We start from the raw sequence: 24457 nt of genomic DNA on the forward strand, positions 1-24457 counted from the left end.
TTAGTCCGAGTCAACACCTGGGCTTTACTCGCCGCTTAGGCACAAGGCCTGTGAATGTAAGCTGCTTTCAGACAAAAATGAGCAATACAGCTGCCTTCATGGTACACAAACATACTCTGAACACATGCATTCTTAGAGTTGTAAGCGTGGAGTACCCACGGTGAACCAGATGTGTTATACTGCAGATCTAACAGTAAGAGGGTGAGATGGTGGAGGTTCAGTCATGCAGCAGACATACTATACTGACGGTGCATCAGCGCTATGCCAAAGTATATAAGTAGAGGTGCTACATTGCAGGAACACTACTGGAAGGTACTAGGGTTTTAGAAACATAGAGACATTATCCTGCAACGGTGCTAGAGTGAGATGGAAGATGTTTTGTAAACCAGAAGCACTACATTGCAGGTCAAGCTGTCCTACAATGGGACATAGAAGTAAAATGTGCAACAGAGAAGCACTACATCCGAGGAACTTGAGTAACTACAAAGAGCACAGGACTTGGGGCATAGTTGCTGCTCTGAAAATAAAGCACATGAGACTGAATCGCCACAACAAGTAGCACAGATTTTATATGGAAAGCAAGCATATGATATTGCAGGTGCACTAAAGAGATGTGTGAGTTTTTATTAAGTCACACAGGCGCTAGACAGAGCAGCGCTACAACCAGGGCCCCACTATGATGCGTCCCCCCAGCAGCACGTCTTTGCTGCTGGTGACTCCAATGACCATAGTGCAAGCAGTGAAAAGGAAGCTGACCAGCAGGATGCAAGGCCGGTAGCCCCGTTGAAATACCCTCCCCGCCAGAGCCGCCCCTCCCACAGGTGCCCAACACCAACATCTCCTCCTAGCACTACAAACTATCCCAAAAGTGCTCTTGCCCCTCTCCCCATCTGTGTACACTGAAATTAGCTCCCTGGGAGGAAGAGGTGCATGGTATGTAGCTCTAACTGCTAAAGAAGCAGCTTTCAGGGTGGATATTGTTCCGATTCAACATGCAAGACTGGCGACCAAATGTAAGGTGTGCGCGCATTCTCATGCTCTGAGCCTGTAAAATATTTCATTTGTAAAATGTCAGCCTTCATAAAGTATATGTGCTGTGGAAGCTGTGTAATTAATGGATCTCTAATGTTTAAAACCTGCAAAATAAAGGATATCTTGGAATTAACGAGCTGTGCCAAACAGTCTACAAAGGACAACTCCACTGGCCCTTTAACGAATGTCACTAGATCTACTCAACGTCCCAATGAATGCTTAAGAGTTCAGTGCTAAGATGTTTAAGTGTTTTTTGTGACAAACACAGTGTTACATTATTCAAAGTGACTCCCATGCCCCCAATTCTCTCCGGAATTTACTAAGGATTAATATTACCCGATGACAAATACCATGAAGACTGGAAAAAATCTGCTTTCATTTATAGCGGGTAGAAAAGGTCATAACTTAAAAGCTTGAGCACAGAGGCGTGCGCGAGAAACAGTTTTTTGTTTACCAGCTTTCATTTATTTTTCAATTAATAACACAGACATGTACAGTATAGCGCATTGGATGTCCCCAGCATTGAGGGTTCACCGCACACATGAGACACAATGGGAGGGAGAAAGAGGCGAAGAAGACAGGAACATATTGCGGTTGATTACAAGTGGGGATTACATTCTAGGTCCTCTGAATACACCTGCCTAACCAATTCAATGGGCGTCCACTGTGCAACAGTCTATAAAAAGGGAAGGCGGAGTACAATCAGGGACAAAGAAAACATTATATAGGGTTAGCGTATTGAACTGGAGCACCATTATTCATCACCCAGCCCTCCTCCTGTCCTAACTATGCTTGCACTGTAGGTGTTAATGATTCAACAATTATTCAGGGATATGCCTAGTCACCATCAAGTATATGCCAAACGTGAAATCAAACAACTTAGTCTGATTATGTTGTTTTGGACTGTGGATGAAAATCTGAAATCAACAAACAAATCCTGCATTAAGGAGCAAACAACGTTGGAGTATCTGAGTGCCCTGAACTGTGCTTGCAATAAGAGATGAACAACAACATCTCGCAGGGGTAATTGTGCGAAGATGTAAATAATTCTTTACCGTGGAGCACTTCAACATTTTCATATCTTCTTGTTAAAAAAACATGAGATATAACTGCCATAGCCTTTTCAGCCCTGCCTGTAATACTCAAAAAGGGTCATTAACATAATGTATTCATTCCAATGACCACAGCTTCCTTATTGTGCAAACACACATTTATTTATTTATTTAGAGCTTTCTCTGCACCAGAACGTGCTTAAATCACTGAATTGAAAATAATTTTAAAAAAGTCACTGAAACAAAATAGAAACATGAGTGGCAGAAAATGAAAACAGGAGTGGCAGAGTCAGACGGATGCATATGTTGAACCCAGATCAAGCATTCTTCTTCGGTGGCTCAATTTAAGGCCACCAATTTTGTTCTCTTCTCACAGCCAGTGTATCATTCCATTCTCAACCCATCTGAATAAAGCTAGCCCCACTTACACATTCGCCTCCCCAGAGCACGGATATCAGCAGGGTGTAACAGAATGATCCCTGGCCCTCTCTTGAACACTGGGAGCTCACGGTTAGCAAGATCTGTAGTCACTGAGCTGCTGCTGCTTTGCTCGCACTTTACCAGATGCGCCTGTAGATTTTATCAACTTGATTTACATTGACAGTCTGCGGGCCCCCCCACGTGCTCCCCTCAGGCGATGAGATCGAAGTTAAATGCTTAGTTAGAACATTCAGTTGATGCTAGTGCATTTGGGGCTTTACTGAGAGACTACAAGCGTGCTCGGGTGGTGATAAAAAGACATAAACAAACACAGTCGGCTGCTTGTCTCTGACTGCCCAGGCGAGACTGGCACATCATATTTATTTATGGCAATACAAGGGAAACCTATGACTTTCCTAAGCAAAGCGCGTGGCCCTACTGTCAGGGCTGCCGACTTTGGAAGTGTGGAACCAGGTTCGTGTTCCGGAGTCGGCTCAACATCCTGTGATCATAGTCATATAACAATCTCCCCATGCTTAAAAAATGCATGTGATGGGCATATAACAATCTCCCCATGCTTAAAAAAATGCATGTGACCTTGTGTAACAGAGCTCGTGCTCCCAGAGCGCTCTAATGCCTTTGGGTCGAATTTACGTTATACATAAAAAACACAGAAGCACACAGGCTAGGAGTGGAGTGGAGATTGGGCAGAAGCATTCTTTGCTTTAAGGTGAGATGAGATGGGATGTAGTCGGGTGAGCATGAATATTTCAATGGGGCAGTTTTGCATTGGAATGACATGGTACTGGTAACTTTGAGTCATGGGCGAGCTCATGCTGTGTGCTGAAAAGGCAGTGCTAACACTAACAATAGCCCACTGTGGCGGACAAGGTTTCTCCTGGCTGATAACTCTGCCCGATCCTCTGTGAAACATGACCCCGGCATTTCCTCTCACGCGCTCTGCTCCAGTGTCTCCAAGTCTTCACAGCGCTAACAAATCAAGCGCATGTGAAAGATCACGATACTCTGGCCCTTTCACACTCTTGCTTGCACCATCCCAGGGCGCCTACCACGGATCCGAAGACGGGGGCATGCATTCATCCTGCCCTCACCCCGTGGCAGATCTGAATCCATCATGCTTGGTGTCCTTGTCAGGTTTATTATGAGGCCCCATACAAAAATTACAACACAGGGAGAATTCTTGCAACCCAGTTATTTATGTAGCGGTTATGGCACTGTCAATCATACACATTACTTGTAGGTTACGTCACTGTAGTTATGGGCTTAATTAGCATGGCACCCACTTCATGAACGCAGAGCTTCCCAAGCCTTTCTTTTAGCGCGGCTCCTATCCTATGCAACTGACCGGCAACAGATCCTGAAGAATTGTGCTTATTCAGCGGAGGGTCAGGCAGTGTTGAAAAGTAAACAGTGGGACCAGCGCCTATCTTTGTTCAGATGAATTAGCAAACTATCATGTGGAGTTGAGGAAAAGCATCTTGTATAGCGTGCAGCAGCAAAGGTAGATGTTCAGGATCAGCTGCACACCGAATGGGGCAGGTGAGGCGTGAATAGTATCACCGGAGCGTATTCCGACTTCTAAAATGTGGTCACAATAAACACAGACACTTGTAGGAAGTGCTCAGTTAAAATGAAGACCAGTAGCCGATAGCCGGGGGCCACGTTAAATGGAAAATGCTCGTCCGGGAGCGCACATGTCAAGCGGGTGGTGGGAGCCAAATGAGACGCCATGCACGCGCAGAGTGAAAGCCCGCGCTGTGTCGCCGCTTTCTCTGCTGAACCGAAACAAATGGTGGCACGCGCGGACAGGAGATGTGCAAGCTGTCCGTACACGTACACATCTCCTGTCTGCGCGTGCCACCTCCTGTCTCCCTTCAGGACAGAAAGCAGCAGCAATAGAGCCTCGTTAACGAAGCAGCTGCGCAGCATTCGCTAGCGAGACCTAAAAATTTAAACATATGATTGCAGGTGCCAACGAGTTGGCATGAGCTATGCTAAATGTCTGTGGGAGATTGGGGGTTCTGTTCAAGTTTGAGACCCAATCATATACTCAATTGCATCTACACTTATTTTTGTTTAAACTTGTTTTATTGTTTATTTCTTATTTTCAGCGCATAGCAGGTCATGCATCTACATCACAGTTACATTTGTACTCGATAATACTCCTGAGCAGATCTACAACATAGTTTGCTGCAATTAAAAGCATCAGATTCACACTCCGTTTTGTAATAGTAGTTGCAATGTCCTGGTGAATATATGTTTTTAAACAATTACAACATAACATTGGTATAGCAAGGAAAATAATACATTTACCCTTACTCTCAGAGCTAAGACGTTAAAAAAGCAGTGCATCGTATCAGACATCATTTACCACATTTCCATGATGCCTCTCTATTTTCTTGCATGCAGCACTTGGTTGTGTGTTAACCTGTACATATGCCTCCACCGAGGCCACCACTTCTCAAATGGTACATGTTGTTTGCTGTGCTGTTCGGCCTGAATAAGCGTCGGTGGGGAGCATCACCCACGTCGCCTTAGCATGTTGCTGAACATGTAAGGCATGTGCTGACTCGTCTCTTATCTTTTGCCTAACCTGGCAGATTCTGGCCCACGACTTGCTCAGGTGTGCTATATAAATCCTCAGGATGAGTCTGACAGGATGTGCGAAAATCTGACAACATCGTAACCCACTCCACCGCCAGCGGCTACTTCTGAATCCCCATCATTTCCTCCCGATGCAGCGCTATACTCTCCGCCTATTGCATCTACACTTATGGGCACAGAAGCAGAATATTACAGAAAAACAAACAAGAATAGTACTAAGCAAAAACAAAGGTTTCTGAATACTATGAAGGAAATTGAGTTTTTCCCCATCAAATGTATATGTTCCATTTCAACAGCCTCTCCTAAAGAAAACATTTTTTATTTCATAGATGGTGTTTCTGTATATATTTAATTTCATTTTTATGTAGCGTTTGTTTTGATTATCATTTGGAGAGAGACAATGAACGTCACAACAAGATAATACATCAGCAATATTCAAGGAAATTTGCATTGAGTTTTAAATATAGTTGAGAGTAACACTTTGGAAAGAAGTGCCACTGCGGAGCTTACTTAATGGCAAAATAGAGGTTAAAAAGATTACTTGCATGAAAATCATGGCAGATCTATTACAATTTTAACTTTTGGACACATGCATCAAAGCTCCGCCCTGGTGACTATTTATGCTTCAAATCTCTGATAAACTGAACACATGGAGCAATAGGATTGGACTGTTTTGTTGTGTGGCCAATCACCCAAGTGGTATCCAGGAGCTGGCGTAGATAAGGAGGCCGATTGGACTCCCAGTTGAATAGCTAGGTCTTCAGTTTCTTGCAAAACTATAGTAAGTCAAGGGAACCCATTCCCCAGTGCCGTAGCGTGGCTTCCGTAACCCCCTGTGTAGCAGAAACTGGCCCAGAGGGATGTCCCAGTTTGTGCTAAATTCTTCAAAAGGTATCAATTCCCTATCCCTGTATAGGTCCCCCACTTTCGTGGTCCCTGCCAGCTCCCACTCTTCCAGAACCCTCCATTGAGCCCCGCGTGGTAGTGCCCGAAGCATTGTCAGCTACAATTCCGGTGAGTATGGCAATTTAGTCTGTGTCCTCTGGAGGCTTCTATTCCAGCACCGCTGTATCACCTTATGTTTGTTTGTGTAAATCACTACCCATTCATTGATGAGCTATCTAACCTTCTTACCCAATCTTCTATTTCCAAATCCAAAAACATCTTCCTGGGAGACTTTAACCTCCATTGGAATGATACTAAAGTTCCCTCAGTCTCTGACCTTCTCGAAATTAATGACCTCAAACAAATCTGTCAATCACCAACCCATTCCAAAGGAGCCACCCTTGACGCTATCATAACCAGCAAAGATCTAGCCCTCCTATCAAACATCATTCCCATTGACTGGTCCGACCATTACCTTATCCTGTTCTCCATAACCACCTCTGCCTCCTCCCCTCCTTCCAAAACTATTAAACCCATGAAACTGATCAGAAATCTCAGTCTTATCCCTCCCGACTTACTTGGATCCAAACTTCATGCCCAGCCTCTTGCTATCCCTCCCTCCCTTAACACGAATGAACTAACCGAACAATATAACAAAGCTGTCACTGCTACCCTTGACCTTCTTGCCCCTCTCAAATTCAAAAAACAAAGAAATATCCCCTCCAAATCATGGTTTAACACAGACCTAAATAATGAAAGACGTAGACTCAGACAGACTGAAAGATTATGGAGACAGCACCCCTCTCCCTCTACCCTGGCCCGCCTCAGACTTGCTAGATCATCCTACAAAAAACACATCTTTAGACAAAAAACTTCCTTCTTCAGGTCACAACTAGATCGAGCTCAGAATAGGCCAAGAGAACTATTCAACATTGTGCGCAATCAAACTGCTTCCGTTCCCCCTGTCCCACTGGCCTCGACGACTAGATGTGAAGAAATAGCTCTCTTTTTTTCAGACAAAATTAAACTAATTGAGCAAACCTTCCTCTCTACTGTGATCCCTCCCACCAATCCGAACATCTCTCTTAATATCCCACCCTCCACCATAACTCCCCCTACACCCACTACCGCCCATCAAAACTCTGATCTCCCTCCCCCCCCACCCCCTCCAATTTCCTGGACTCCAATCATCCTAACTCTCTTACTAAAAATAATGCCACGTGGCTTAACTTCCAGCCAGTCACTGAAAGAGACGTCTTTAACATCATTTCCAAACTCAAGCCTTCCTCCCACACCAAAGACCCTCTCCCCTCCACTCCAAACTTATCCAAAACCTCAAACACATCATCACCCCTTCCTGGACCTCTAATATCAACAGCTCCCTTGCCACCGGCTGTGTCCCCACTTCCTTGCAACTAGGCCAAATCACCCCCATTATCAAAAACCCTTTGGCAGACACAAACGACCTCAATAACCTTCGTCCCATCTCCAACCTTCCCCTTCTTTCTAAAGCCCTGGAAAAATGTGTCCGTCTCCAACTAGATAGACACATTGAACACTTTAACTTACTAGACCCCTTCCAATCTGGCTTTAGGAAAGGATGCAGCACTGAAACCGCCATGCTAAACATTGTTGACGACATCCACCACTCACATGACAATGGTGAATCTAGCTTGTTGATCCTCCTTGATCTCTCCGCAGCGTTTGATACTGTTAACCACTCTGCTCTACTAAATGTTCTTGGAGATCGATTCGGCCTGAATGGTACGACACACAAATGGTTTGTCTCATACCTACAACACCGCTCTCAACAAATCAAAATCCAAAATTGCCTATCTAACCCTACCTCCATCTCCTTAGGAGTTCCGCAAGGATCCATCTTCTCTCCCACTCTCTTTAACCTTTTCATGGAACCCCTCACACTCATTCTTAAACAAGCCGGGATCAACTACCATCTCTATGCTGACGACACCCAACTCTATTATAAGATTAAAACTCACGCTGACATCCTTCACCTCAACAACACTCTCTTCAAGATTCAAACCTGGTTCCACAGCAACCACCTCAAAGTCAACCTTAAAAAAACTGAAATTATTCTTTTTTCCCCTAAAAATAACCAGCTCCCCATTCAGAATTGGATCTCGGACCTTAACGCCCTCAAATGATCCTTATCTTTGTCCACCTCAGTCAAATCACTAGGGATCTCCCTTGACAACCTCCTAACCCTCAAGGTACACATCAATAATTCTGCCAAAGGAGCCCTCTTCACTCTCCGCCACCTTAAGAAAATCAAGCCCTTCGTCCCTATCGATGATTTCAAACTAGCAGTCCAATCCCTTGTTCTTTCTCGCATCGACTATGGCAATGCCATTCTCACCGGAATTCCCAAGATCCACCTAGCACCTCTTAAATCTGTGCTTCACCTTGCAGCTAGGCTTACCTCAGACTGCAAGCGATTCGACCACATATCCCTTGCCCTTAAAACCCTTAAATGGCTCCCCATTGAAGGTAGATCCACTTACAAAACAGCCTGCATTACACACAAAATTCTCCATCAGAATACGCCGACCTACCTCGCTAGCAAACTCACTAAAGCCGGTTGCTCCCGTTCTGTGAGAAGTACTAACACCTTCCTTCTTATCCCCCCCCCTTCTAAAAAAGAAAACCACCCAGTCTCGATCCTTTTCCGGCAACGCTCCTTGCATTTGGAATGCACTTCCAACTGACCTTCGCTGCAACCTTTCCTACTCTAGTTTCAAAAAAGAACTCAAACTACATCTCCTCAATAAATACTGGGGACCCTAATCCATATCTGTTCTCTTCCACTGGTTACATCTGTCCGACCCTAGATGCATTCACCCTCCCTTTTTTAGCCCTACTCGCCCTTCCTCCTCGTCACTTCCCCTTCCCTGTTTACCACCTTCACTCCTCCTTGCCTCCCCTTCACTTGTCCACCCTCAACCCGCATCCCCTCCAACCCCCCCCCCCACTTCTGCCCCTCCTGCTTCTCTTCCTTACCAACCTAACGGACCATTAACGTCCCTATCCTGACTCTGCAATTTTTTTGGGACATTTTTGATTTATTCACATCTTTCACGTTTTATTGTGCATTTTTCCCATATTTATCATTTTGAAATCTGTTCAGGCTGAGACTTATATGTTGTTTATATACATTGATGCTATGTATGTCCCCTGTCTTATTGACCTTTCTTGTCTCTAAAATGTAAAGCGCTCTGATACCCCCGGGTCCAGCCAGCGCTATATAAAACCTCTAAAATAAATAAATAAATATGTGTTGTGACTTTGCGGTTTTCAATAGGGTGCGGATTAATACATCGCTCTTGGGGGTAAAAGGGCATACCCCCCTGCCTGGTGTCATTCTCCCTGCTATCCATTGCGTGAATCTCTGTAGCTGTCGTGCCAGGTAGTATGTCTCAAAACCCGGCACCGCCAGTCCCCTCTCTGCTGATGGTCATTTTAGTGTTTCCAGAGCCACCCTCCGTCTTCCAGTCCCCCATATAAATTCTGGCACCAATCTAGTTCTCAGAAACATGCTCTGGGTATCCACACAGGCAACGTGGTAAAAAAATACAAAAGTCTGGGGAGAGTCACCATTTTTAACTAGGAGATCCTTCCCGCTACAGAAATAGGGAGTATCCCCCAGAAGACCATGTTGGCCTTTAATGACCTCAACATTCCTCCTATGTTTCCTTCCTGTATATCCAGGAGTGAGTGGAAGACCTTTACCCCCAGGTATTTAAAGAAACAGGGTTCCCACTGCAAGCCCCTCCAAACCCTCAGGCGGTTGCCGGCCCTCTACCAAAGAGAAAAGTCAAGACTTCTGCCAGTTAACTCTTAGACCTGAGAGGGACCTGAACTCCTCCATCATGTTTCTAGCCCCTGGCAGTTCCTCCACAGTGCCCTTCAGGAATAAGAGGCGGTCGTCAGCGTACAACGCTATGCCAAGATCATGCGGCCCGGGCGCACCCTGGCCAGTGGGCTTGAGTACAGCAGTTTCACCAAACATATAAATCCCTGGCCTTCTCCCATCTTTGCTAGAACGGCATAGAGAAAGTCCCACTCCAGGCTGTCGAAGACATTTTATCTATGGTGAAAATCGCGCCCTCCTGTTCCTCGCTTCTGCCTATCTCTAAAATGGAGAGAAGCTGTCTATGTTTAGAGTCGTATTTCTCCCCGGTATGAACCCCGCCTGGTTCAGAGGGACCAGAGAGGTCATATGTTGATGGAGCCTCATCGCCAGTAGTTTACTTAAAATTTTGAAGTTGAGTTTAAGCAATGGCATGTAGGCTGTGCATTCGAGCGGGGACTTTTCCGGTTTAGGCAGTGGAATCACAACTGCTTCTCACGAGGTCTTCGGCAGGATTCCCTCTTCTGGCTGCTGTGTATACCTCTACCAGCTTGGGAGCCAGCTCCTCCACATAGGTAGCATAGAATTCCATAGCGAGTCTATCCGTTTCTGAGGTCTTGCCTCTGGCTAAGTGCTTGACAGCTACTCTAATCTCATGTTCCGAGATATCAGCTCCACCTCCTCCTCTGACAGTGTATGGAGGGGAAGCCTGGCCAGAAAATCCTGTGTCTCTTCTTCCACTTGGGACCCCGAACTCTTATACAGATGTTTGTAATAGTCAAGGAATCCCCTGTTTATTTCAGCCAGCCTATATAGTGGGTGTCCTGCTTGGTCAGCTATCTCTATAATATTATTCCCTCTGCGGGTCGCGTTGGCTAGCCAAGCCAATAGCCTGCTCGCCTTATCCTTTTCAGCGTGGGTTCGGTCCACATACGTTTTAAAGTCGAAAAATCACAAGCATTCTTCCTGGACTGCCATTTACTCCATAGCATCTAAGAGTTCCTGCTGGAGCTCCGGGTGTTCAGGGTGTCATAGCTCTATATCTCTTAAAGCTCTGTCTGCCCTTTCCACATCTGTGAGTAGTGCCCGCCATACCCCAATAGATGTCGCCATACATACACCTCCCCCTAATAACAGCTTAAAAGGATTCCAATTCCGTCAGCCTATTATTGGTGGAGTGGGCGTTGCCAACAAAGTAGGATGTTTTATGTCCCCATATCTCCTGGAGGAAGGCCTGGTCCTCCAGTGCCTCCGGCTTAAGGCACCAAGTAGGGATAGGTTGGTGTTGTGCCCCCCATTGTATTCTCATCAGAATTGGATTAAGGTCCGATTTTGTTTGTGTCCGGCACTCCACTCCCTGCATCAAAGCATGCATTTCAGGTCAGCATAGGAAGGTGTCCAACCGTACGTGCAGTTCGTGGACATGTGAGAGGTGCGAGTATTCTTTATCTACTGGGTGTGTGCGCCTCCAAGTGTCCACCAATCCCCAGTGGGTCTGGCATTCTCTAAAGGCTTTAGCCGTCCTGTGCACCGGGGAATACCGAATTGGTGGTTGGGAACGGTCTAAGTCCGGGTCCGCAACGCAATTAAAGTATCCCCCAATGACGACAGGGCCAATCTAGTAAGGTGCTAGGATGCCAGACATCCTCTCCAAGAAGGCGGCCTGCTCAGTGTTCGGCCCGTATATGTTGATCAGTGTCAAATCCTGACCATCTAATCTACCTGTGACTATCAGTTATCGGCCCTCTGGGTCAGTCTTGTGCTCCGTGTACTGGAAAGGAACCCCGCCCTTATCCAGATCTGCACCCCCTCGCGAATACTGTGAACGTCTATCTCCGATGCAATGCAATGCCCTCTGAGGCCAGGGTGTGAGTCTCCTGCAACATGGCAATATGAACCCACGTCTATGCAGGTGTGAGGACATTTTATGTCGCTTGTGCATAGAGTGCATGCCCCGTACATTCCAGGATAATAAGTTACATGTCATTCTTTTATTCATTGTTTCTTATTCCCCCTTCCCTCTACATGTCTCAGTACCAGGATTCTCCGAAGAGTGAGATAGACGGGTGTGACTACCGCTTACTAAAATCAATTCTATCCCATGCTTCCTGCAGTGTCCCCAACTTAAAACTGTATAAACACCCCAACTCCCCCTCCCAGGACTAGTGAAAATCTCTCTATGTGCGTCTATTGCTAGTGTCCAAAGTTCGGGTAGTACCGGGTCAAACGATCTGTTCGGAGAATAGCAATGCCATCCCGACCTCGCCCTCTCCCACCCCCCCAGGGTCCCACCCACCCAGCACACATTTCATTTGAATATCAGGTCTTGGTCCCAAGCCCTCTCAGCCCCTTTTAGTATGTACTTAGCTCTCTGAGGCCCCCCGTATTTAATATTCCCTGCTATACTTGCATGCCCTGCAGTGCTCAGATAATTGCATCTTGCGATCCGGGAGTCACCAATGGGAGTTCTTGGCTGGCCTCTCCCACCGTACTAGAGCTTTGTTCAGAGTCTCTTGGATCAGCCCCGGACATCGATGTGGTGGTCTGTCTTCCAAGTGCGCTGAGGGATAATATCGCCGCAGCTGCTCTCTTTCTCGTTGCGTCTCCGCCTCTGTAGGCGGGCTTGCAGTTTTTCCTCCTCTCCCTCTTTGGCGAGCCATGCCCTGTTCTTGCCTCTCTTGCCTTGAGTCGTCTTGTTCCTGTGGGTCATGCTAGTCGATCCATTCCCACACTTCCTTTGGCATATTGAAGAACTTTGTCCCTTCATTAGATACCATTCTCAATTTGGCAGGGAACACCATGGAATATTGTATGCCCCATTGTTGCAGTTTCCTTTTGGCGGTAATATATGATGCTCTCTGTTTTTTAACCTCCCGGGAAAAGTCTGGGAACATTCTGACAGTGTCATTGTCAACTTTGAGTTGTCTTTTCATTCGGGCCTGACCCAGCACATGATCTCTGTCTTTATAAAATAATAAAAAACACAGCTTGACTCCAGTGATGTGGAGAGCCTGGGACTCACGGCTGAGCATACCCAGCAAACTCGGGGTGAAAATTGCGAAAAACACAGTTGATGGACAGAATGTAGAACAATGTCATACATTCACCCCAGTACAAGGATCTGGGCCTAAATCCATCGTTTTTTTGCACTCCACACCACCCTGGGTTAGACACTGGCTATATGCAAATCAGCCTTGACCCTGTGCCTCATGGGAACAGTCCAGCCCGAACTACCAAGCCATGTCTTTCCTAGACCGGAATCAAGCATCCAAGGACCGGTTTCTGGCTATCAGCCTTCTTCAGCCTGGATAGCTTGACTCAAGTGGTGTGGAGAGCCTGGGACTCACGTCTGAGTATACCCAGCACACTCGGGGTGAAAATTGCGAAAAACACAGTTGATGGACAGAATGCAGAACAATGTCTTACATTCACCCCAGTACAAAGATCTGGGCCTAAATCCATCGTTTTCTTGCACTCCACACCACCCTAGGTCAGACAATGGCTATATGCAAATCAGCCTTGACCCTGTGCCTCATGGGAACAGTCCAGCCCGAACTACCAAGCCATGTCTTTCCTAGACCGGAATCAAGCATCCAAGGACCGGTTTCTGGCTATCAGCTTTCTTCAGCCTGGATAGCTTGACTCCAGTGATGTGGAGAGCCTGGGACTCACGTCTGAGCATACCCAGCCCACTCGGGGTGAAAATTGCAAAAAACACAGTAGGCAACACGTCCAGTGTCTCGGTCATTTGAGGTATGATTGGGTACGTGGGCCTTGTAACCCTGACCAGTTCTACTAGACCAGCGTACTGCAGGCACTACCCTTGCCCCAGATCAAACCCCTCACATGCCTGTTCAAATGTAAAGAATGTGTCATCGTGTACAGATCCGCAAGGACCAGCCATCCATCCTCCTGCCAAGCCTGGAAGGACATATTCTCAGCCATTATGCGCACTAGGGCTACAAGCCAAATATTTAACTCCCGGTGGAATGGTGCATGCCTAAGTACATGTTCCACGACCTTTTGCCATATAAACACTGTTTGTTTAACGAAATACGGTAGCTCCGTGTGTGCACCTGCTCCCTCCATCAATATGACAGGTAGATTCTTCGGCTGCACTCGCCCGCTAAGTAGACGCTTCTCCCAGTTATCTCCCTCATCCAACCACCAAGCCACATGCTGAAGGTGTGCTGCATAGTAGTATAGGTCTAATCTGGGTGCCTCAAGCCTCCCCCCTCCTCGTAACACTTTGAAAGGACCTGCAGTGCTACCCTGCTATGTTTCCCTGCCCAGAAAAGGGATATCAAAATTGATTTCAGTTGTCTGAATACCGACATAGGGATATTGCACATTGAGTTGTGTAGGGCATAGAGACATCGAGGCAAAACCACAATTTTTGCGACTACTTCTTTGCCCATCTGGGTCAGCGACAGCGTGTTCAAAAAGGCCATAGAATGCCTCAGGAACTCGAGTACCTTAGTCATATTGAAATGGAGCACTTGTGCATTTCCGTGTGCTACCTGCATCCACAGATAATGGAAATGGCCTGTCTCCCATTTCAGCCCCAGACTGGGCAGTTTCCCACTGTTGTATTCCCCCAGTCCTGCCAAAGGGAACGCCAAGGACAAGGTGGGTACCATTCCCTATTCATATTCCCCATCGGTCAAGGTCCCGTCAGGCCCATTCTCCTGCAAACTTCAAATAATATTCTATGGCTTACCGAGACAGAACGGCCTATATAATTTTCATTCCACTAGGCCACTTTGGTGGACCGTGCGTCTGGACCTCAAGGACGCTTATTTCTCCATCCCAATGTTTCGCCCCACAGGAGGTTCCTTCATTTTTTGTGGCACCACCATATTTACAAGTTCACCAATCTTCCCTTTGGCCTCTCCTCCACCACGTGGCGCTTCACGAAGATTCTCAAAACCAACGTGGCGTATCTGAGAACTCAGGGAATACACCTGATCGTTTATCTCTTTGACATTTTTATGATGGCCCAGTGTCATCGCAAACGGCCTACCCAACTCCAAATGGCGGTTGATCTTTTACAAAGCCGAGGATTGGTCATAAAAGAAACAAGTCCCTTTCTTTTCCTTCTCAGAAGGTGGTTTTTTGGGGGTTTGTGATAGACTCGACCGAGGCCACACCGAGTCTTTCGTCTCAGAAGGTGAAAAAGATTCAGCACGAATAGCACCGTACTCTAGCCAAACAGTGGTTCTGGCTGAGGCAGGTGGCTTGTCTAGTGGGCCTTCTCTCATCATCCATTCAGGCCACATTACCGAGGCCCCTCCATTATCAGACTCTGCAACTGCTAAAATCAGTTCACTTATGCAAGGGTCTCACCTATTCTCACATGGTGACTCTTTCCGAGGAGGCGGGGAAAGAGATCTGTTGGCAGCTAGCAAACATGGGAGCCTGGAATGGGAGAGCGATCTTTGGGTCCGCCCTGGACATCGTCATAGAATCCGACACAAGCAGATCAGGCTGGGGCGCCAGATATGCCGAATTTTCCACAGGCGGTTTGTGGTCTCCTCAAAAACAGAGATTACATATCAATTGTTTGGAGCTGTTGGCCAGATCTTTTTCAGTCCACTGCTGGACCAAGGATTCCATCCAGTCATGTGCACTCCTAAAGATGACAATGCATTGGCGGTACAGTACATCAATCATCTAGGAGGCACCCGGTCCAAAGCTCTCTCTGACATTGCAACCAGTTTCTTGCAGTGTTGCCTGGACCGGCAGATCTTGGTCTCGCAGAGTATTTACCTGGTCAAGCGACTCAGGTGACGAACTTCCAAACCCTCAACTTTCGGATTCCAGTCTCTGGAAACTCCAGGCAGGAGTATTGTCAGCCCTCCAAGCACAATGAGGCCATTCTTGATGGACTTCTTTGAGTTCCGGCTGGATCAGCAGCATCCCAGAATTTTCAGCTGGAGACCAGACCCACTGGCAGTAGCCACAGACGCATTTCTCCAAGATTGGAGTCTGGAGAAGGGTTATGCCTTTCCCCACGTTTGCGATGATCATGCGAGCCTCTGCTCAGGTCAGGCATCAACGGGCAGAAGTGGTGTTAGTCACCCCTGTTTGGAGGTCTCAAGTTTGGTTTCTGGTTCTTCTGGAACTTTCTTGGGGTTCTTCAATCCTTCTCCCCCTCTTTCCAGAGCTTCTGCTCAATCCAGATCAACTTCCAAATCCTTTGATTCTGGAGGGCTCGCTATTGCTCATGACGTGACAAATTACAGGGGACGATGGTCGATCCCAGGCCTTTTGAGCACGGCTGAGGAATTCTTGTCTAAGGCCTGGTTCAACAGTACTGTCAAATGTTCTAGATCGGCCTAACTTAGATGGACCCGTTCATGTTTGCAGCGGAGTTTCGATCCAGTGGCAGCGGATGTAGTCCAGGTTCTTAATTTTTTCGGATGGGTTGGCTTATGGATCTGTAAATACCTTCCATTCGGCCGTTTCAGCCGGACATGCCCCGGTGGAGAACATCCCTTTGTGTGTTGACTTTTACAGGTGATTAGACTGTCTTTTACTCCAGAACATCGATATTCTGCTCTCTGGGACGTCAATCGGGTGCTTCACTTGTTTTTGTCATGGAAACCTATAATAATAACAAGCTCTCGGAGGTATCTTAAGTCTAATACCTTTCAAACCGTACACATTATTGCCTGTGGCTTATTTATTCACCAATGAATGACCTGCCGAAGTCGCCATTGTATAATAATTCACCTTTCTTTAACTAATACCCATCAGGAATAAATCTGCCAAAAGGTTTTATATCTGAGCTACAGGAGACTTCTTAGGATCTAAATCCCTCTCCGTGCACCAACTACTCAATTTCGCCATATTCTCTTATACCTCTTTCTCTTTCTTGGAGCCCAGGATTAATCGAGGAGTTCCTTAGCTTCTCTCTAAAGTTCTTAGCATCTCTAAGATCCCCGTTATCTTCCACCCAAAAAGGTTCAATCCCCCAGACAAAACCAAAGGATATTTTTCTTTCCCTGGCCTTCCCCAAAACCTAGATTCTTCTACTGCTAATTCCAACACATTTGGAAATCGAGAATGGGAAGTCCAGAAGGGAATTATCAAGCTTAACTTCTCCCTTCTCACCTTCATCAGAATCCTCTAGATCATTGCAAAAGAATGCACAGCCTCTAACAAGACTCAGACTTCTATGACTTCTGTTGACATGCATTCATGGTATATGCTCCAAAGTCTGGCCTCTCTGGTACTTCTCTACCTGAAATGTAAGCCAGCTTGCAAACAAGTCTACGACCAATGCACCCCAAACCTGCAAAATTATCTTGAAGCAACATCCCATTCCTGTAGTCCTGTACTCCTTTAAATATCTTGAATTCCAATATGCCACCTTTGCACAGCTGGTAGCTAGTCACCTCCTGCCAGCCTTTCTCAGAACACCGTTTCTGAATAGTCAGCTCATATTAGACTGGGCCCTATTAGGGGAATGAAAACAGATATATTTGCCCAAGGATGTAACAACACCCTTGCCAGACAATAGAGGTTTTCCTGGCTGAAATATTTCCTGATTTTGGGTTTATTTTAATTAAAATAGCATTATGCCGCTTGGATATTAATTCAGTAACAGCCAAACAACAAATTGTTCCTTGGCTCCATCCTAAGAATAGATTTACAGCTACCTCCAAACCATTTAGGCATGCTACCTCAGCCATGTCTAAAATACAGGTCAATGGTCCCAATATATCCAATCATTTATCTTGATGATTTATAAAGAGCGTTCTAATCCCTTCCCATGGTTTCATCCCAATGTTAATAGGAAGGAAATCAACTACAGATCTAAATTTCGGATTACACAAATCTTTTCACTCATGACCGATCTAGAACACTCTGCACACTTCAAGTTGCGGGCCTTCTTCTCCAAAGGCTTCCGTAGAGGGCCATACCGGCTATTAAAGGCCCTCTCCAGAGTTAAAGGCCCCGAGCCGAAGGCGAGGGCCTTTAACAAGGGAGAGGGACTTTAATAGCTGGTATAGCCCAACTAGGAAGGGCTATAAGGCTATTAGAACATTCTGCCACTAGAGGGCAGAATGTTCTAACAAAAAAGAACAAAGCCTTATGGGAGCGTGAGGGGATTGGAATCCCCTCAGGGTCCCTGAAGCCTATGTTCACAGCCAGTGCTGTGAACAAAGCAACATTGGAATGTTGGAGCTCCAGGCTTATACCAGCCATTATTAGCCCAGAGCACTCCATTGCTTTCAATGGAGCTCCCAACATTCCAATGTTATAATAAACCTTGGTACATGTACCATCAATCATAACTACATGGGTGTCTTAAAGAGTTGAGGTCAAACATGTCCTATCCTAGAGGATATTTGAGAGCACCTCTCTAAGCACCTACATGCAAATCTTCATCTAAACCACCTGACTCATTCAATCTCTCCTGTAGGCCAAAGACATACTCATCTACATACAAATATGAATTTTTTTCCAATACACAAAACACTTAATTAACATCAGTATAGGACTCAAGTCCTCTTTGTGGGCCGCTAAGGACATCTTGCCCATTTGCGTCGCTCAGGATACCCATCCTACTAATATTCTTATACGATAATTAATCTTTCTCTCAGCTTTGCATCATATACCTTTCTTTCGAATATCCTCATCCTCCGACAAAGACCAAAAATCCTCAGAAAAGTAACTGCTCACCTTCTATTGTAAAATTATTTTTCTACTGTTTCCTTAATCTGGGCTCTCAAATTCTCTTCAATATATTTTTTAATGATGTCCTCAATGACCAATGTTGAGGGCATTGCCAAAGAAATTCCTTATTTCTCTTACTTCTAAATCATTTACAACACCTTGTCTAGAAATCTTCAAGGAAATCTTTTTTTATAATGTCCTTATTAAATTGCCCAGAAAGTGACTTATCTCTCACTCTATGGTGACGCAGCGTCTCGAGAGTCAACTAGGCCAATGGTTCACTAAAACGTTATCTTGGTAATGTACCCAATAAAAAAGACAAAGCAATACTATAAAAAGTAAGGCATTTCTGCCCTTCTCAAAATGGCACTAAAATCTCATGCAAGTAAAATGTATTACATATCACCAGCTTACAAGCATCAGATTTTTCCCCTACGGCGGAGCACATTGTTGATCCATCCTAGCCCAAAGCACAAGCTTTCTCTATGCTGCACTCAAAGGAAAACTTAGCGTGAGTATCAACCGTTGGCCTGAGCACACAACACGAGCTATCCCAATGCAGTTTCAAAACTTCCACAAAGTTCATATGATTCAAATAAAGTAATGGTTGTGCAACCCACCTGTACAAATAACAAACTTCCCTCAATCAAAATATCAAAGCTAAATAAAGAATTTCCATGAATTGATAACAAACATGCTTGTCACACAAACACATTGAGCAAATTTAATGTAAAATAAATAAGGTACATATCCTGCAGAGAGCTAGTTGCAGGTTTCACAAAATGTCCTCCAATTTGTCGTGTCATTAAGACTTTCAATTGCCAAATACTACACCCTACATCAAGGAACAAAGGGATTTTAGCATCATTGTAGGCGTTTAATACATCTGATGTGCAATGTGAACCAGTATGTCTGATGAATGTTCCTGAAATCCATTATAACATTTTCCCTTTATATCTCAAATGTTGGATTTCTGTCATCACAACTTACTAATAAAGATCACTCCCAGGTCCTACCTGCCACCTCTAACTTTTCTCCAACCAAATACCTCCAGGTGCCAGTGAGTCAAATATTGTGTTTATTTAGACTAGTTTCTGCAACCAGTCAATTGTGAGCTACTACTAACTCCCAGACACCCTCAGAGTAGCTCACAGCCTTGAGTTCATTTTTAAATAAGCACAAGGTCATATTTTCCATTCAAAGTTAAGCAAATGCTGTGTTTACTTTACATTATCACCATCAGGCTGTAGATAGCAGGGCCTGATAATAAGCAGAGTGCAGTCAGATTTATCACCCAGGCTGTGACTGAGGCTATGGCACAGAGGTGAACAACCAAATCACTGGGAAATGTAACTCTTAAATAAAATTCCTTGTCAACTCAGTATTGGAGCAGTGAACAAAATGATGTTTCTGAATTCTTTTAAATGGGAGAAAAATCAAATGAAAAGTTACCTTAATGATTAAGTTAACTCTTCATTTTAATTTTCTCCCATTTACAAACATCATGTTTCTTGCTCCCAGTGGCCAGTAGACAATGTGCCATAAGTATAACTGAAAAATACAGGTATTTTTTAAATTAGATGAGATTTATAGAGCAGAAAAATTTCCCATATCTTGAACATTTTTCTGCGCTTTACATTTCTCCCATTAAAAAAAAAAGATTGTATGTTTGTGTTATACATATAATGGTGCCACATATGGCAAAAGGTCTGTCCACTGCTGTAAGTACATACGACACAGGGTCTCAGTCATTCATACACACACATGTACATACACCCCCAAAGCCTACGCCCTCACTGACACACATGGCTGCCCTATTATAGTGCCCCTAGTCCAAGTATTTTGTTCATAGCATAGTATCTGGCTCGATGGACATTAGGCTTAATGTTAATGAAGCTGGGCATAGGGGTGTCTGGTAACATTGCACAAGTTGTTTTGCCTTTAGTAGCTCACAATGATTTTCACTGATAAGAAGAAGCTCTCATAACAGAAAAGGTTGGAGACCTTCAGAACAGTCTTTAAAACAATCCACTTTGCTTAAATTTAATAATTACATGAATTAGATACTTATGATCAATACCATATTATACAATAAAACTAAAATTAAGACTTTTAAAACATTGAGCTCATAAAAATGATCTCATTTAAATACGCACACCACAATATTAAATTAAAGGCCCTTCTTTATAATACTAAGATTAATTAGTAATCCCACTACAAGGTCCCCTATCTACTGTTGCAAAATGTCTGGCTCACTAAAATAGACCATCTTTTAAAATTCCCTTATACTGTAATAACAATTGTATAATTACACAGGTAATACTCAGATATTTAATATCTAAAAAAGGTCCAGTACTTGTTTACAATCTAACATGCCATACTTCAGACAAAGTGGTTTTAAAAACATTTCACGTATAAAACATGTACACCGTCAAACTTTCCTGCTCACATGTACATTTCCCTTATCATCTATGATTACACATTTTATCATATTATTTTCATAGCACTGGTTTATTCCAGATCTAAATCTCAGTATTGCTTGCCTAAGCAAGGGATTAGGCAATGCCTCAAAGTATGGAAAACCATAGTCTCCTTCCCATGCTTTTAAGAAAAAATGGACAGATGATATCCGACTTAGGTATTGCATATCCTGTTCTCGGTCACAATTTTTGGTCAACATTTGCAACTCTGCCTTGGAAATATAAATTTCCAGATTTTGGTTGTTTAGCTTTAATGACAGCCTACTACATACCTTGCCCAATATCCTCCTAACTTCTTTTGCCCATATCAATTGTGAATAGCTTTTATTATTGCTCCTATCCGGTAATAGACCAGTCGCTAGGACTCTTTGATAAATCACATAATGAAAGTGTGCCCACTAGTCTTCATTTGTTGTAATTATAACGTCAAGTAGGCCTGTTGCTTTAGTTAAGTTGAAAGCCTGTATTGTATCTCTAATCCCTTTTAACAGAATAACATGATAAAATCTCTTTGCCTATAAAACTTCCCTCTGTGAGCACCTTCTCACTTCCATTCCCATATATTTCATCCAGATGACTAACCCATGCCTCTTCTACCACCGGGCATCTCATTTTTCCGGCACCCTTTCTTGTGCAGTCCCGTACCAGCTGCAAGAATGCCATCAATTCTTTTTGTTTCAATCACCTTTATCATGGTTTCCTAGCATTTCCCATAATATTATTTTTTCTTCCCATTCATTCTATTCTCATATTCTCATTTAGCCTTATGCAAGTTGTTTTGTACCTCAGGATCAATTTTTTTCTTAAGAATTCACTCCTATTTCCTGACCACTTGCTTTAATCTTCTACATTCTCTGTCAAACCATCCGTTTCTCTTCCTCCCGTGTATTTGCTCTCTTTTCCTTTTTCGCCCATTATCTTTTGGTTCAACCTTTAGACAGTCAACAACTTGGATTATTATACCATTATTCATTCTAAAAAATCCTCAGATACCTAATTTTCATGAATTACAGTTTGCAGCTGCTGGAAATTGCTCAAAATCCATAAGCGATGGTCTGTAATTCTAGTAGTGAGACGCCTGGGATATTCCACTTGCAAGGGACCACTTTCTCCCTTTGACCTCTTACCTCCCAATGTAAATCTAAATGCTGAGGCAAATGGTCACTTCCCTATATTTTAAAGACCTTGAACTGTGAAAAAGTACCAAAAAGAAACAAAGATATCATCTATTTGACACTCCTGTTTTCCATATTGAAAACTTTATCTTGTTGGGCAATCAGAATTGACACACCCATTTACATAAAACAGCCGGATTAGTGCTAAAAGGTTTTGTTGTATTAAATCTCAGGCTGAATGTAAATTTTATGGAAAACATACCGGCTGAGGTTATATGCAGATAGCATATCTTTATATAGTAGATCACATTTTTGTGGATCCAATTTATTGTTCGAAATCCCCTAGTAGTAATACCATCTGGGATTACTATTTTGCACTTATGCCTTCAAGATCTTTTTTCATAAGCATTAACTGAGCACCATAATTTTCTGCATTCTGTATCTAGTATACACATTAATGACCACTACAGATACCCTCTGCATATTATTTTCAAAAAATTCTACTAGGCAAGCCAAAATCCATTTACTATCTATCTTTAGAAGCTTTAATGATTTTGCGAAATTGGTCAAAATCAATGTTATTATGTCCCTGATGGATGCCAGCCAGTTTTTCAGCCTTTTTTTCAATCAGAAAAAACTGTCAATCAGTTCATGCTCTTCAGACAGCCACGTTTCTTGTACACACAATATTTCGTACGGGTCCAACATTTCTTTAAATATTTCAATGGTTAGTACTTTCCAGAACCCACCTATATTCCAAAACTGGACAAACAGACTGTGCGAAATGCCATCCTCCCAGTCTCAATAATTTCCTCTGCCCCTTACACTATTCAGGTGATCCTTAAAGGAGTTTAACAGACAGTCGAATGGTTTCTTATCTGAGGGTACTTACTAACCCAATTATTGTTGGTTGTTGGAAAAGTCACCTGGATACCTCTTTGTTTAACTTTTCTACGAGCCTTTCTCTAGGACTTTCCTAGAGACCTAGCTTAACTTGGTTTAATCTTAACCCAGCATGTTTATTTAAAAATTACAGTTGGTACATTCATTCTTTTCTATCCCAGATGCTTGTACTAGTTTAATACCTTATTCCAAGATGTATTCTTCTACGTCCCTTTGAGCCAAGTACACCTTGCTCACATAACCTGGTATGAAACTCATGAATATCCCTCCCTACTATTTTTGGCTGACCCTTGCAACCTTGTCTAACACCTAATCCTCTTAACAGTGTCTTAGCCACCCCACCTTATTCAATCAGCCTTTCTTTAATCAGGTTATTTGCACTTTGGGAAATCTTTCCTATGTTTAATTTCTCCTTCCTACCTTACCTTTCCTAACAGATTTTGTTCGGACTTTTATATACTATTTTGTACAAGGCATATAACACTTGTATCCTATATGAACCTCCTGTCTTTTTATCGCCACAGATTGCTTTGAGAAAAAAACTGACAAGACACCCTCAGTCTTTTGGTGAACAAACTCTCCAGCCACTGGACCTTCACATACTGATGATTCCTTAAGTACTCCTACCAGCCAGTAGGCATGCAGCTATTATTCTGCTTTAGTTCCGATGCAATATCCTGCAGCAGAGTTTTCTGGAATTTACCAAATCACTATTCATTGTTATGGCTTCCAAAATTACTTGTGGGATTTTTTGCATTAAAAACATTATGTCCAACATTGAAAATGACGGGGAGGCTGTTATTTCAAAACTCAACGAAGTTTGTAGAGTTGGGGGTGGGGAGACACTCCATTAATATCTACAACATCTTGTTTCTACCAGTGTTGGAATCAACCCCCTGCTTCAAGATGTTACTTTTACCTTCAATGAGCTCTAGGGTTTCCATATACAATTCCATTTTCAATCCTTCTCTTTTGATAGTTGGACCTTCTGTGGCTATTAGGGAGAGCCGGGGTGAGGAAGACAGCCTCGACTCATGAAAGGTCTTATTTTTTATTCCAAATCTAATTCTTGCATATGGCATTAGTCTTGTGCAAATTCCAACGCCAGGTGGCTTATACTTGCACTTACATTTACACTTCTCCCCTGCTATCCTCCTATATTAGCTTTCCTAAAGCGCTTACCCATTAAATCCTTTAGAAATTATTTGAGAAGTGTCCCTGCTCCTCCATCATAAGCATACATAACTCGTTTTCCCCTGCTCTGTTCGCCTATACTTTTTCAATGGAAGCAAGTTGTATACTTCGTTTTTGCCCTCCCAACCCTGCCCTTTTCTAATGTATCCTGTTCATCATCCACACTTTTATCTTCTCACGTTCATTTTCAAGTGATTA

The 24457-nt window shown here is 43.9% G+C and overlaps 1 protein-coding gene across 1 annotated transcript in view; it reads right to left on the reverse strand.

Annotated features, from left to right (window-relative positions):
- The window catches only part of QTGAL (queuosine-tRNA galactosyltransferase), a 2104007-nt gene that overhangs the window by 2073834 nt on the left and 5716 nt on the right, over positions 1–24457 (reverse strand). The window lies entirely within an intron of this gene.

The sequence above is a fragment of the Lissotriton vulgaris genome, chromosome 7 (assembly GCF_964263255.1).
Source record: "Lissotriton vulgaris chromosome 7, aLisVul1.2, whole genome shotgun sequence".
Taxonomy (NCBI): Eukaryota; Metazoa; Chordata; class Amphibia; order Caudata; family Salamandridae; genus Lissotriton; species Lissotriton vulgaris.